Below are 11,441 nucleotides of genomic sequence, written 5' to 3'. Positions count from 1 at the left end.
CCCCCCCCCCCCCCCCATTTTTTAACTGATATCATAGATTGCACCCTTTGATATAGTTATTAATTGGTATCTCACATTTAGGTTGCCACTTAGCAAAATAGCCAACTTTGTTTTCACATTTTCTTTTTATTATTATCCATATCCTCTGATAAGCATGCGGCAAAGGCTTCTAATAGGACGAAAGCCCTACACACCCCCTGTGCCTGCACAGCTGTATTCCTAATACACCCTGAGCAACTGTGAGGGCGGAAGTAGCTTCTCCTTCTCTCACAGCGCAAGCGCGGCTCTCACTTCCAACTAAGGGCACACATTAGGGCGGAAGTCACATCATCTGCTTGTTTTCTTATGCCACAGCACCACCATCAGGCTCTCCTCTAACAGAGGAACATCAGTACCATTAAAAGGTATGTACAAGTAAATTCTCTTTCTCCTCATATAACTATATATTCAATTAAGTGTTTTGTGTATATATATATATATATAATCTAATTGAATGACCCGCTTATGTTTGGAAGCCTGAACTACCCTATAATACTTGTATTATAACTACTCTGCACCCCCCATATTTTTCAATATTTAATATTAATCTATATAACCCACATTATAAGCACACTGTACCCTCTGTTCTATCCAATACCTAACATTATTTCCTGACATACTTTCAATCTCCAGCATTTACCAGATGTTATCACCTGCAGGATTGATTTCTGCGCTAATCCCTTGCATGTGCTTCTAACTGTAAGTAATTAAAATTATATCATAACTTTTACCACCATTCTAAGTGTGAACATTGTACTACAATCATACAATACTTTATTATGTCCTATGACCTATCCATATTACCTATATTATACTGTGTAACATTGGTCGATTAACACGCGTAACTTTATTGTGAACTATTCAATACATTGATATATGATTCTATATCTTATATATATAAAATTGGATGTATGTATGTGTGTATGTATGTATGTATGTATGTGTGTATGTTCCACCATCACTCGAAAACACATTTGGTTGGAGACATTCAACCAAACTTGTTATACATATGACTGAGACTCATGTGAATGCACAAGTCATCTTTGTACAGCGCTGTGCTATATGTCAGAGCTATATTTGGATGAAACACATGGTCACATTTCAATCAAACTTGCTGGACATATGACTGAGACTCATGTGAGTGCACTGTTGATCTTTGTACAGTGCTGTGCTATATGTCAGAGCTATATTTTGATGTTTATATGATGTATGTATGTATTGCTCAGTGACAGTGTGCCTTTTGCCTATATTTTAAATACTTTTTTTGGACACTTTTACAAATTTCTGGCCTGTATTAATACCTTCGAGAAAAGGTAAGGCAAAAAAATGAAACAACACCGTAGACAAGAAAATTACTATAGCTTTATTTAATTCCTTTACCTGTATAATATAGGATTGCAATAGATAAATGTATAAATGTGTGTGTGTGTATATATATATATATATATATATATTTATATATATTGAAATGGACTTTAGGCTTAGTCTACATGGACTGTTTCCCCAGCGTTTAACCTGAGACTTTTAAAGCCCATGTTTAAAATCCCCATGCATTCCAATGGGCTAATCTACACCAGGACGTTTCCTTCAGGCATGCCTTTGAGTGTTATCCTAAACGTTGCTTGCAACGTTTAAAAATTTAAAAGGCTGGATAAACGCTGGAAAACGCATGAAAACGCTTCCATTGAACTTAATGGAGGCTTTTTCAAACGTTTATGAAAGCTTCCACTGAAAACAATGGGGGCTTTTATAAACGTTTTTAGCAGGACTTTGGAATTTGGAAGCCCCCTTTAAAAAGGAGACTCCCAGATCTCCACCACCCCACCCTGGGGAATGAGTACAGGGGTACATAAAACCCCTTGTGTAACTAAACTTTTTTTTACAATGACAATGACAGGAGGATTTCCAGGGTTGCAATGAGCACAGCCCTGGAAATCCTCCTGACAGTGAGGGATTGCAGGGCACTAGGGGTTAAATGAGGACAAGCCTCTCCATTCACCCCTAGTGCTCTGTGATTGGCTGAGGTTTTACGTTTCTCAGCCATTCAGCACTAGACATGAATGGGGAGACTTGTGCCCATTCATCTCTAGTGCTCTGTGATTGGCTGAGAAATAGGAAACCCTGATGACAGCTCAAGCATCATCAGGATTTCCCTTTTCTTAGCCAATCAGGGAGCAGAGCAGTCAGCGGAGCTTTACTATGCTGACAGCTCCGCTCCCCTGACCACTCCTGCAGCCCTAGAGGAGCTGTGACATGTGTTCTGTATATGTAATTCGTGGTAAAACGCATCATAGGCGTTTATAAAAGTTTTTTAGCATTTTAAAGTTAAGCTTTAAAAGTGCATACAATCGTTCATGTAGACCCAGCCTTAAAGGCCAGAAATACTGATATCATAAAAAATTTTTTTTTACAAAGAAAATGCAATAAACAATTACATAAAACATACACTATACTAATGAGTATCTTCTGCATGGGCACCCACTATGATATTCCCAGTGGTGACGTGTTTTGTGGAAACCATTGTATAATCATCACACCCCGATTAACTACTCAGCTAGAATGTGCAGCCCACAGCTACTTAGCAAGCCAAACATCTTACGTTTGAAAGAGCACCTGTACTGCTAAAAGAAAAAAATATATGCGTCAATGTGGATGGGAAGACAATGGGGCTGGGATACTAAAAAATTTGAACTGTTCACTTAGCCAATTATTTCCTTGCAAGAAATTTTGCACAATAATGAAGGCCATTGGTAACTCCCAATCACATGCACAAAATTCTAAAAACAGGATTTTCCTTGCACGTGATTATATGGATGAATGGATCAGTAAGCTCAGTGAAATATCCTTTGTAAAGGGTCAATTCTTTTTGCTAAGTGAACAGCCTGTATTGGATTGCTAAATCGATTCCAAATACAGATCAGCGGCTTAGGGAGCACCTAGAGAATCAAAAAGTAGTTGATTCCTAATCATTAAAAACAAAATAAAACAAAAAAAAAAAACTAAACAAAGCACACCAAAAACCCAATCCAATCAATTTTTATCAACATTGCGTCCATATTGGAACAGAACAGTTTTGCTCCCTTTAGACATTTTAATCTGTTCAATCCAAAATATTGTATGGCTAGCTTATTTTTAATACCCAGGGACTACAATGTGACGCATGCTAACCTCTCGTTTACACGCGGTTACCATCAGATCTCACTCCCTCTACTGGTTACATCTCAGTGGTGCAGAAACCAGAGGCAGTAGTGCATGCCATGAAGGTATTTAAATAGGGAAAATAAAGGGAAAGCAGCTTCATTACCATTAAGTTGTATCTTGAAAATGGTGTAGTCTTGCATGATATCTATTTTCTAAAAAGGCCATTCATATCACCACAAGGTACATAATGCAGTCTTATTATATATATTCGAATATAAACCTATCTGAATATAAACCTTTTTACCTTTTTATCTCCCCCCTCTTTTTTCCACAAATTAAAGTATTTTGTATCTTTGAGTTGGTTATGATGAGTCACCTAACCTTCTGGCGGTCTGGTTATAATTACTTTTATGATTTATTCCTTGTATAATGATTTCAAACTTTGTACCTTATTACACAGTTGCATTGATAAGTAAAAAAAATCACTTTTTTTAGTACAGCTGATTTAATTAATTTAATTTAATTAGATTAAAATCTAGTTATAATGACTTTTAAGATTAATTTATTGTATGATTGGAAATTTTGTTTGTACCTTATTACACAGTTGCATTGATACAAAAACAGTCACTTTTTATGGTACAGCTAATTGATGAACACCTAGTTATGATTACTTTTATGATTTATTCCTTGTATAATGATTTAATATTCAGAAATGTATAGATATTTATCTATTATTTTTCCTGCATGGATATATCTGACCATAGGATGATTTTTATGGGTGTTTTAGACAAAGAATATCTCTATTCATCAATCAGCTAGGCCTCAGTCATCTCTCTGCCTCCATCCACCTCTGTATCCCTGCCATCCTGTGTGATAGAACCCTTTTTTTATATTCAGCAGATCTGTGCCATCATCCTCTACCCTGCAGCTTTTATATTTCCTATCCATAGTTTTATCCATTTTAATCCGCCCTACATCTTCCCCTCCCCCCATCTGCCCCCATCTGCCCCCTACAGTGTCTCTTAACACAATGATCTCCCTTCCCAGCATCCCCTGAGTTTTCACCTACAACTTCCACACACTAGAGGCCAATCTGTCCTCTTGTTTGGTCTCTGGCGGCCATTTTAGGGAAGACAAACTGCATTGAAAATAATCAAGGTTTCCCAGGCACTATTGAATACACTGTGATAAGGCTCCGGATCGGGGCTGCCATTTTGGGTAAGACCAAAACACCCTCAGGTCATGTACAGCAAATAAAATGGTGAAAGTTGGTGAATGGTGAATGATGAAAGTTGTGTATATATAGATATATATGGGTGAAGGAATACGCACATATTCACTCCGTGGCCCTGATTTAATAAAGTTTACAAAGGCTGGAGAGAATACACTTTCATCAGTGAAGAAGGGTGATCCAGCAAACCTGCAATGGATCTTTTGCTAACAAATAGCTAATGCCTTTTAGGAAATCCATTCCAGATTTGCTGGATTACCCAGCTTCACTGATGAAAGTGTATCCTCTCCAGCCTTAGAGAACATTAATAAATCAGGGCCAGTGTGTAATCATTACATGTGTGTATATTACGTAGATAGGCAGATATGTATGCACAGATTTTCTATATAAATTCAGCTAAATTTCTGGTTTATTATTACAATTGTGGCCAATAGTTTTGGTTCCTCAGGAGAGATTCACTCCCTTTCATCCAACATTTTAAAGTTTTCATCAATAGAAAGGAAGAAAAAAAAATCAAATTTATATTTGGCATAGCAGTAAGAATGCCAATAGGAAGATGTGTATACAATCAGTACAATTCTATAGTGAGTACATACCATGAAAAAGGCTTTCCCCTAGACACTCATCAGGAGAAATGCCTTTAGCGCATAAGTCAGGATGGTAATCGTCTCAAACCAGACGCATTTGTCTGGTAGGCTTCCTCAGGGGATGGATAGAGGCCATTAATGTGACTGTATATTAAAGTACAAAACATTCTTCACTATACAAAGAATTAATCATAAAAGTAATTATAATTAGATGTTCATCAATCAGCGGTACTTGTAAAAGCGACTGTTTTATGATCAATGCAACTGTGTAATAAGGAACAATACATTCTTCAATCATTATACAAGTAATAAATCATAAAAGAAATCATAACTATTATATGCTCTGCAATCAGCTTTACCATAAAAAGTGACTGTTTCGTGATCAATGCAACTGTGTAAGAAGTTACAATAAAGTTTTTAATCCTTATACAAGGAATTAATCATAAAAGTAATTAAGTAGTGAACTAAATGTTCATCAATCAGCTGTTCTAAAAAAGTGACTGTTCGGATCAATGTGATTATGTAATAAAGTACAATACATTTTTCAATCATTATGCAAGGAAGTTTCATAAAAGTAATCATAACTAGATGTTCATCAATCAGCTGTACTAAAAAAGTGACTGTTTTATGATCAATGCGACTGTGTAATAAGGTACAATCCTTTTTTCAATCATTATACAAGGAATGAATCATAAAAGTAATCATGACTAGATGTAACGAATGAAAAATGTATTGCACCTTATTACACAGTTGCATTGATCATAAAACAGTCAATTTTTAGTAAAGCTGATTGATTAAATTTCGGTTATAATGACTTTTATGATTATTTCCGTGTATAGTAGATCTTCCTACTACCCTGATCAGGTCTCAGTGGAATATCAACATGTTTGTTTTCTATGTAGCTTGGATACAATGGGGAAAAGTTAGGATGTATCAAGCTTTTTGTCAGGTTTGTGTCATCTAAGGAAGATTTTCCTTCTACAGTGACAGCGATCACAGAAAACAAAGCCATGGCGAAGGATTCCATGTTATCCTATGTTTCTGTTGCAGCAGTTAAAAACCTTTTCAGGTCCGCGGGCCACTAAAATCACGGCTCCCGACTGTGCATGCGCAGGGAGCTGGGTGTCACTCCCCCATAGTGACATCATCATGGCATAACCCCGCTCACTCTCCCATCGCAGGTCTGAGTCTCCAATGGGAGAATGGGTGGGTTGTGCCCAGAGACAAAGCCCGCCAACTTCCCTGATCCTGGGAACTCTACGGGGGACGTGATCCGCGGCTCTGGTCGGTGCGTCGTTCTCCTGACCCCGCTCGGGGATGCACTGACGAGACCTGCAGACTACCAAAATTTTCTCGTGGATCACCGGTTGGCGACCGCTGCCCTATTGGACTGGGAGTGATGGGTAATAAAATACTGTCAGGATCCATCCCTTCCCCGCCCTATCCCAAACTGATTGCCACTTTTTGGTTAAACTATTGAATGTTTCCTATTATTGCCCTGTGCCCGGCTGATATGCAATCACTCGACTACTTTTCATTAAACCCCAGCTCGATTTCTGCGTAATCTTCAACTGCCAAACCTATGAGAAGAAATAGTAAATCGAGTCTTACCTGATCCGCAAACGTCCTGCGCCGCCTTTTGCATCTTCTCTCTTTATTCGCGTCTTTTTTTCTTCTTCCTCCAGCGCCTTCTGCACTCGATGAGTCACTGGGGAGTTCCCGGTGACGTCGGTAAGTGCGTATGTTGCTGGCGAGGCGGGAAATTCAAAATCCATTTGTATTGCATTCAATACAAAATGGAACACTGAACAGAAATGGGAATGTTTCAAGTCTGTTCTACAAAAGCAAACTGAAAAATATATTCCAATGGGTAAAAAGTTTAACCTATGTGGCTCACAGCTGATCTTAAAAAAGCCAAGAATGATCACCTTCATCATTTGAAACCTAAAAAGAATATAACAAAAGATGTAAAAAAGAAGATAAAATGTCCAAAACTTCAAAATGAAAGACAGTGCAAAGGAAAGTAAGGCAAACCCCAACATTTTTTTAAAATATATTAACAGCAAAAAGATTAGATCTGAGCATGTAGGCCCATTAAAGGATGTTGCTCGGTTGGTAACTGGGGATAATGACAAGGCAGATTTACTTTACTTTTTTTTTTTAGCTCTGTGTACACAAAGGAAAATGGCAGAGCTCAAGTCCAAATTCATAATAGCAATGTCACTGCCTTAAATGAGTCACAATGGCTCAGAATTGATATGATTGCAGCTGGGAAAAATTGAGGTTGACAAAGCACCAGGACCTGTTGGATTACATCCACGTGTCCTCAAAGAGCTGAGCTCAATTATTTTATATCCATTATTTTCAAAATTTAGAGACTCTTTAGTCACTGGCAAGGTACCAATGGATTGGCGTAAGGCCAATGTGGTTCCTATCTTCAAAAAGGGAGCAAAGTCATTACCAGGTAACTGACCTCGCTTCCCCCTCTATCCCCTATAGTGCTTTTTGCAACTGGTGATGGTGGGACAACTGCATCAATCTTTGGGGTTAAAATTCCCGATGACAGTGCCCCTTTTTGCTGTGCGGATTTTTGCGCTCTCTATGTCCCCAAGCACTGCGCAGTTTGATTCTGGCATTTCCTCTTCCTGTCAAGTACAGATGACAGGAAGAGGAACTGGGCTTCCCTGCTCATTAAACTATGAGGGGAATGCAATGCAATGCAATGCGTGGTCCCGCCCTGCGCTCTGACAAGGCATAGGGCCAGCGTCCCCACACATGTGGGAGGCTAAGCCTACGTCTTAGAGAACTCTTAAATTGAAATCACTGATCAACAAACATGTTCTGAGAATTCATCAATAGTTTGTATCACTGAGTGGCCATATGGAGGGTTTAGCCCCAGGCAGCCGCACCTTAGAGCATGCAATTTCCTGCATCCCCTCTTTCTAGGGGTGGGGGAGCCAAGAAGTTTTAGGGTAGGTGTATATCTTAAATTCATTGTTTATACACTTTAATGTTGAATCATTGCACCTCCTTTTCATTCATTGTGTGCAGCCACCACTGTTTACAATTGAGAAGTTTTTACTTTTTATGAAATACCTTATAACAAGAACCAACACCATGCATTTATATTTATAGTCTATGTGTCTCTGCGGCTCATTTATGCATAGATCTCAAACAAAACATCACAAAGCAGAATCATAAATTTTCCATAGTAAGGGATGTCATTTTTAGTGACTATCTTCAGATTGAAATTTCAGTTTTACTGCCTTGGAAGAATAGAATAGAGCAGCAGGATGTCTATTTCTGTGTACATACGTGGATGCAATTGATACTCACTTATTGACCTTAATACGGTGCTTTATATGCATAGAATAATAAAATATGCACTTTGGTAAAATGGATCTTTTCGCCCTACATTGGAAACATGTCTCAGTTCATTACTTCTTTGGCCATCATGCCAGACATCTGTTTATTGACCTACATCTTGAATCATAACTGTAAATTGTCTTGTAATATCCTAACGGAATCTTCAATTCAGAGACATTCTCGGTCAATTCATCAAATGGCACATTCTGAAAGATATGGCAGGGATTCTGTGAATGGCATATAAAAGACAAAGTAACATTATCACAATGGGCATTTAGAGGAGAAGAATAGCTTGTAGAAAAGGCTTGTTTGAAATTAAAGGCATATTGAGAAAATGAAAGAGTTCATATCCTCAACTGGAATATTTTTTTATTGGCCAGTATTTTACCATTTGACTGGCAGTGAGCATATAAAACGTATAAACATAAAACCCATGCATAAAAGCCCTAAACCTTATGAATTTTAGAAAAGGAAAAAAAAACATAAAATTTAATAATGGCATTTGCAGGTTTTTGGTGTCACACAAGGCTGACGTAACTTGTATATTATGCCTAAACATTCAAAAAAAATACACGCACATTCAATTTAGTAAACACAAGCATTATATTATTTTGTTTATAACATTTAAAAGTTTAGGTTTGGACAGCACAGTGGCTCAGAAGTTAGCAGTCTGGCCTTTGCAGCACTAGGTCCCACGTTCCAATATCATCCAGGACACTATTTGCATGGAGTTTGCAGGTTCTCCCCGTGTTTGTGTGGGTTTCCACCAGGTACTCCAGTTTCCTCCCACATTCCAAGAACATGCAGTTAGGTAATTGGCTTCTTTCTAAAATTGACCTTGGACTGTTCTAATGACATATGACAGTGGTAGGGACATTAGATGTTGAGCCCCTTTGAGGGACAGCTAATTAAATGTTTATGGAATTTTTAAAGCGCTGCATAGTATGTTGGCACTATTTAAATACTGTTTAATAATAATACATGAGGTTATGTCATGTAAGGAGATAACACATTTGTTAGCCCTTTAAATAGAGGGGGCCTTCAAAATGGTAAAAAAACTACAGTACCCAAAATTGTTTATAGATAACACTTTAAAAGCCATTACAGATCACTACTAAGAGTGTTGGTCCTAACATTATTTCTTTCACTCTTAATATGTGTGGAAATCCCTAAAATGTGTGGAGTTGTGGAAAACGTGTACACGGATGCTGAGGCAAATAGGAGAAATACCTAGACTGTGCAGCCGCTAGTGTGAACTTAGCCTTAGGCTGCCACCATGGGTGTATGTTGGGATGGTGACATTTTAGTCCTCACATAGCCTCCCTGAAATATGTGAAAATCTACTTCGAAAACAATTGAAATTATTTGTAACAAGGACCAGTAATTAGTTCCACTTTTGCTCAATATGGCTTTTTATTTTTTATGATCCATTATTCTCATAAATGAGCAGGGTTCAAGTAAACATTGATGAACCTAACAATAGGAAGAAGTATGATTGATGTCACAGGTACAGCTGTACAAGTATGTTGGAAATTAGATGTGAGCAGAAAACCCTACCTCTTGGCTCTCTTGTAAATCTCTTTACGTAATATTTAGCCCTTCCATATAAAAAATACAAATAAAATCGAATATACACTTATCTGAATATAATTTTTTACCTGTTTATTTCCCCCCCCCCCCTCTTATTTTTCACAAGTTTAAGTATTTTGTATCTTGGAATGGATTTCCTAAAACGCATTAGCTATTTGTTAGCAAATGTTTTCAATGCTCAACCAGATCCATTCCAGGTTTGCTGGATTACCCAGCTTTACTGATGAAAGTGTATCCTCTCCAGCCCTGGAGAACTTTAATAAATCAGGGCCATTTACACTTTACACGAGGACACTGCCTTCTAATGGTGTGACCCAGCATATGCCATGATTCTTTTTCTAATGGAATTTTCAGGTAAAAATATCACACATCTTGGTTTATTCTTTAGTATTTGCAATACTATGGGGACTATTTAAAAATGTGTTTACTGTAATTGTCGCCAACACATGACTCACATTGACTGAGTAAAATCTAACTTACAGATTTTCTAAATAAATCAATCAAAATGTGCAAAATGTTTTAATTTTGGGTAAAAGTTGGGTGCAAACATTTATAAATGTTCTAATATATTATATATGAGTATTCACATTAACATGTTTATGGTCCATAGAAGAGATCTCATATTTAAATCCTGTAAGTAAAGTTTGTTCTGGAAATTGGAAAATGCTGAATATGAGGAGGCACTCCATTGTAAGAGAATACATAATGGTTTATGTGCAGCTTTGTGTATTCATATTATTTATATTTTACAGGTTTATCAAAAAATTATTTTTCATTGTTGTAAAACTATGTTTGTAAAATAAATATTAAGGATCTAGTACACACAGGGTAATTTTTACTTCCTGATTCTTGAAGACATTCTGAATGGAAATCTGCAGCTAACTAATCGCAAGCATCTAACATATGGTCATTGGCAGTCTGGATGTTTCTAGATGAGATGCATTGGCAAATATCAAATGAAAGCACATAAGTCATGCCATTGTGTATGAATAACCAGATTAAATTGAATGTGATCACTTTTTATCCAAGGAAAAAAGGATAACAAGGAGGAAATATCAGATGTGTGTGTAATGTTTTCCATAATGATTACTTTAAAAAAAATCTTTTGTAAACAAAGAGAGTTACTGCACTAGGCTGGAAAATCATGCTGTTATGTATTTGTGAGCATTCTAATGTACTAATAGCATTTTAGTGCAATTTGTATGCTAACCTTTAACCCTACTTTTAATCTCCCTAGAGGTAACCCCAAATGTGACTCGGGGTAGAAAAAAGTTGCTAAAAGTGGTAACCCTCGGGGGTCACACTCGGGGTATGTAAACCTATGGGAAGGTTAGTAAATAGAGCGCTTACCTAATCTGCCCGCATCCCGCGCCGTCCTGCGCTGCAATCTCTGTCTTCTTTCTTCTAACCTTCTTCCTGCTTCTGCATCCAATGAGTCACCAGGAAGTTCCCGGTGACGTCGGTGCATGTTTACGTTGCCGGCCTGG

The sequence above is a fragment of the Pyxicephalus adspersus genome, chromosome 7 (assembly GCF_032062135.1).
Source record: "Pyxicephalus adspersus chromosome 7, UCB_Pads_2.0, whole genome shotgun sequence".
In the NCBI taxonomy this organism is placed as follows: domain Eukaryota; kingdom Metazoa; phylum Chordata; class Amphibia; order Anura; family Pyxicephalidae; genus Pyxicephalus; species Pyxicephalus adspersus.
This window is presented reverse-complemented; position numbering follows the sequence as displayed.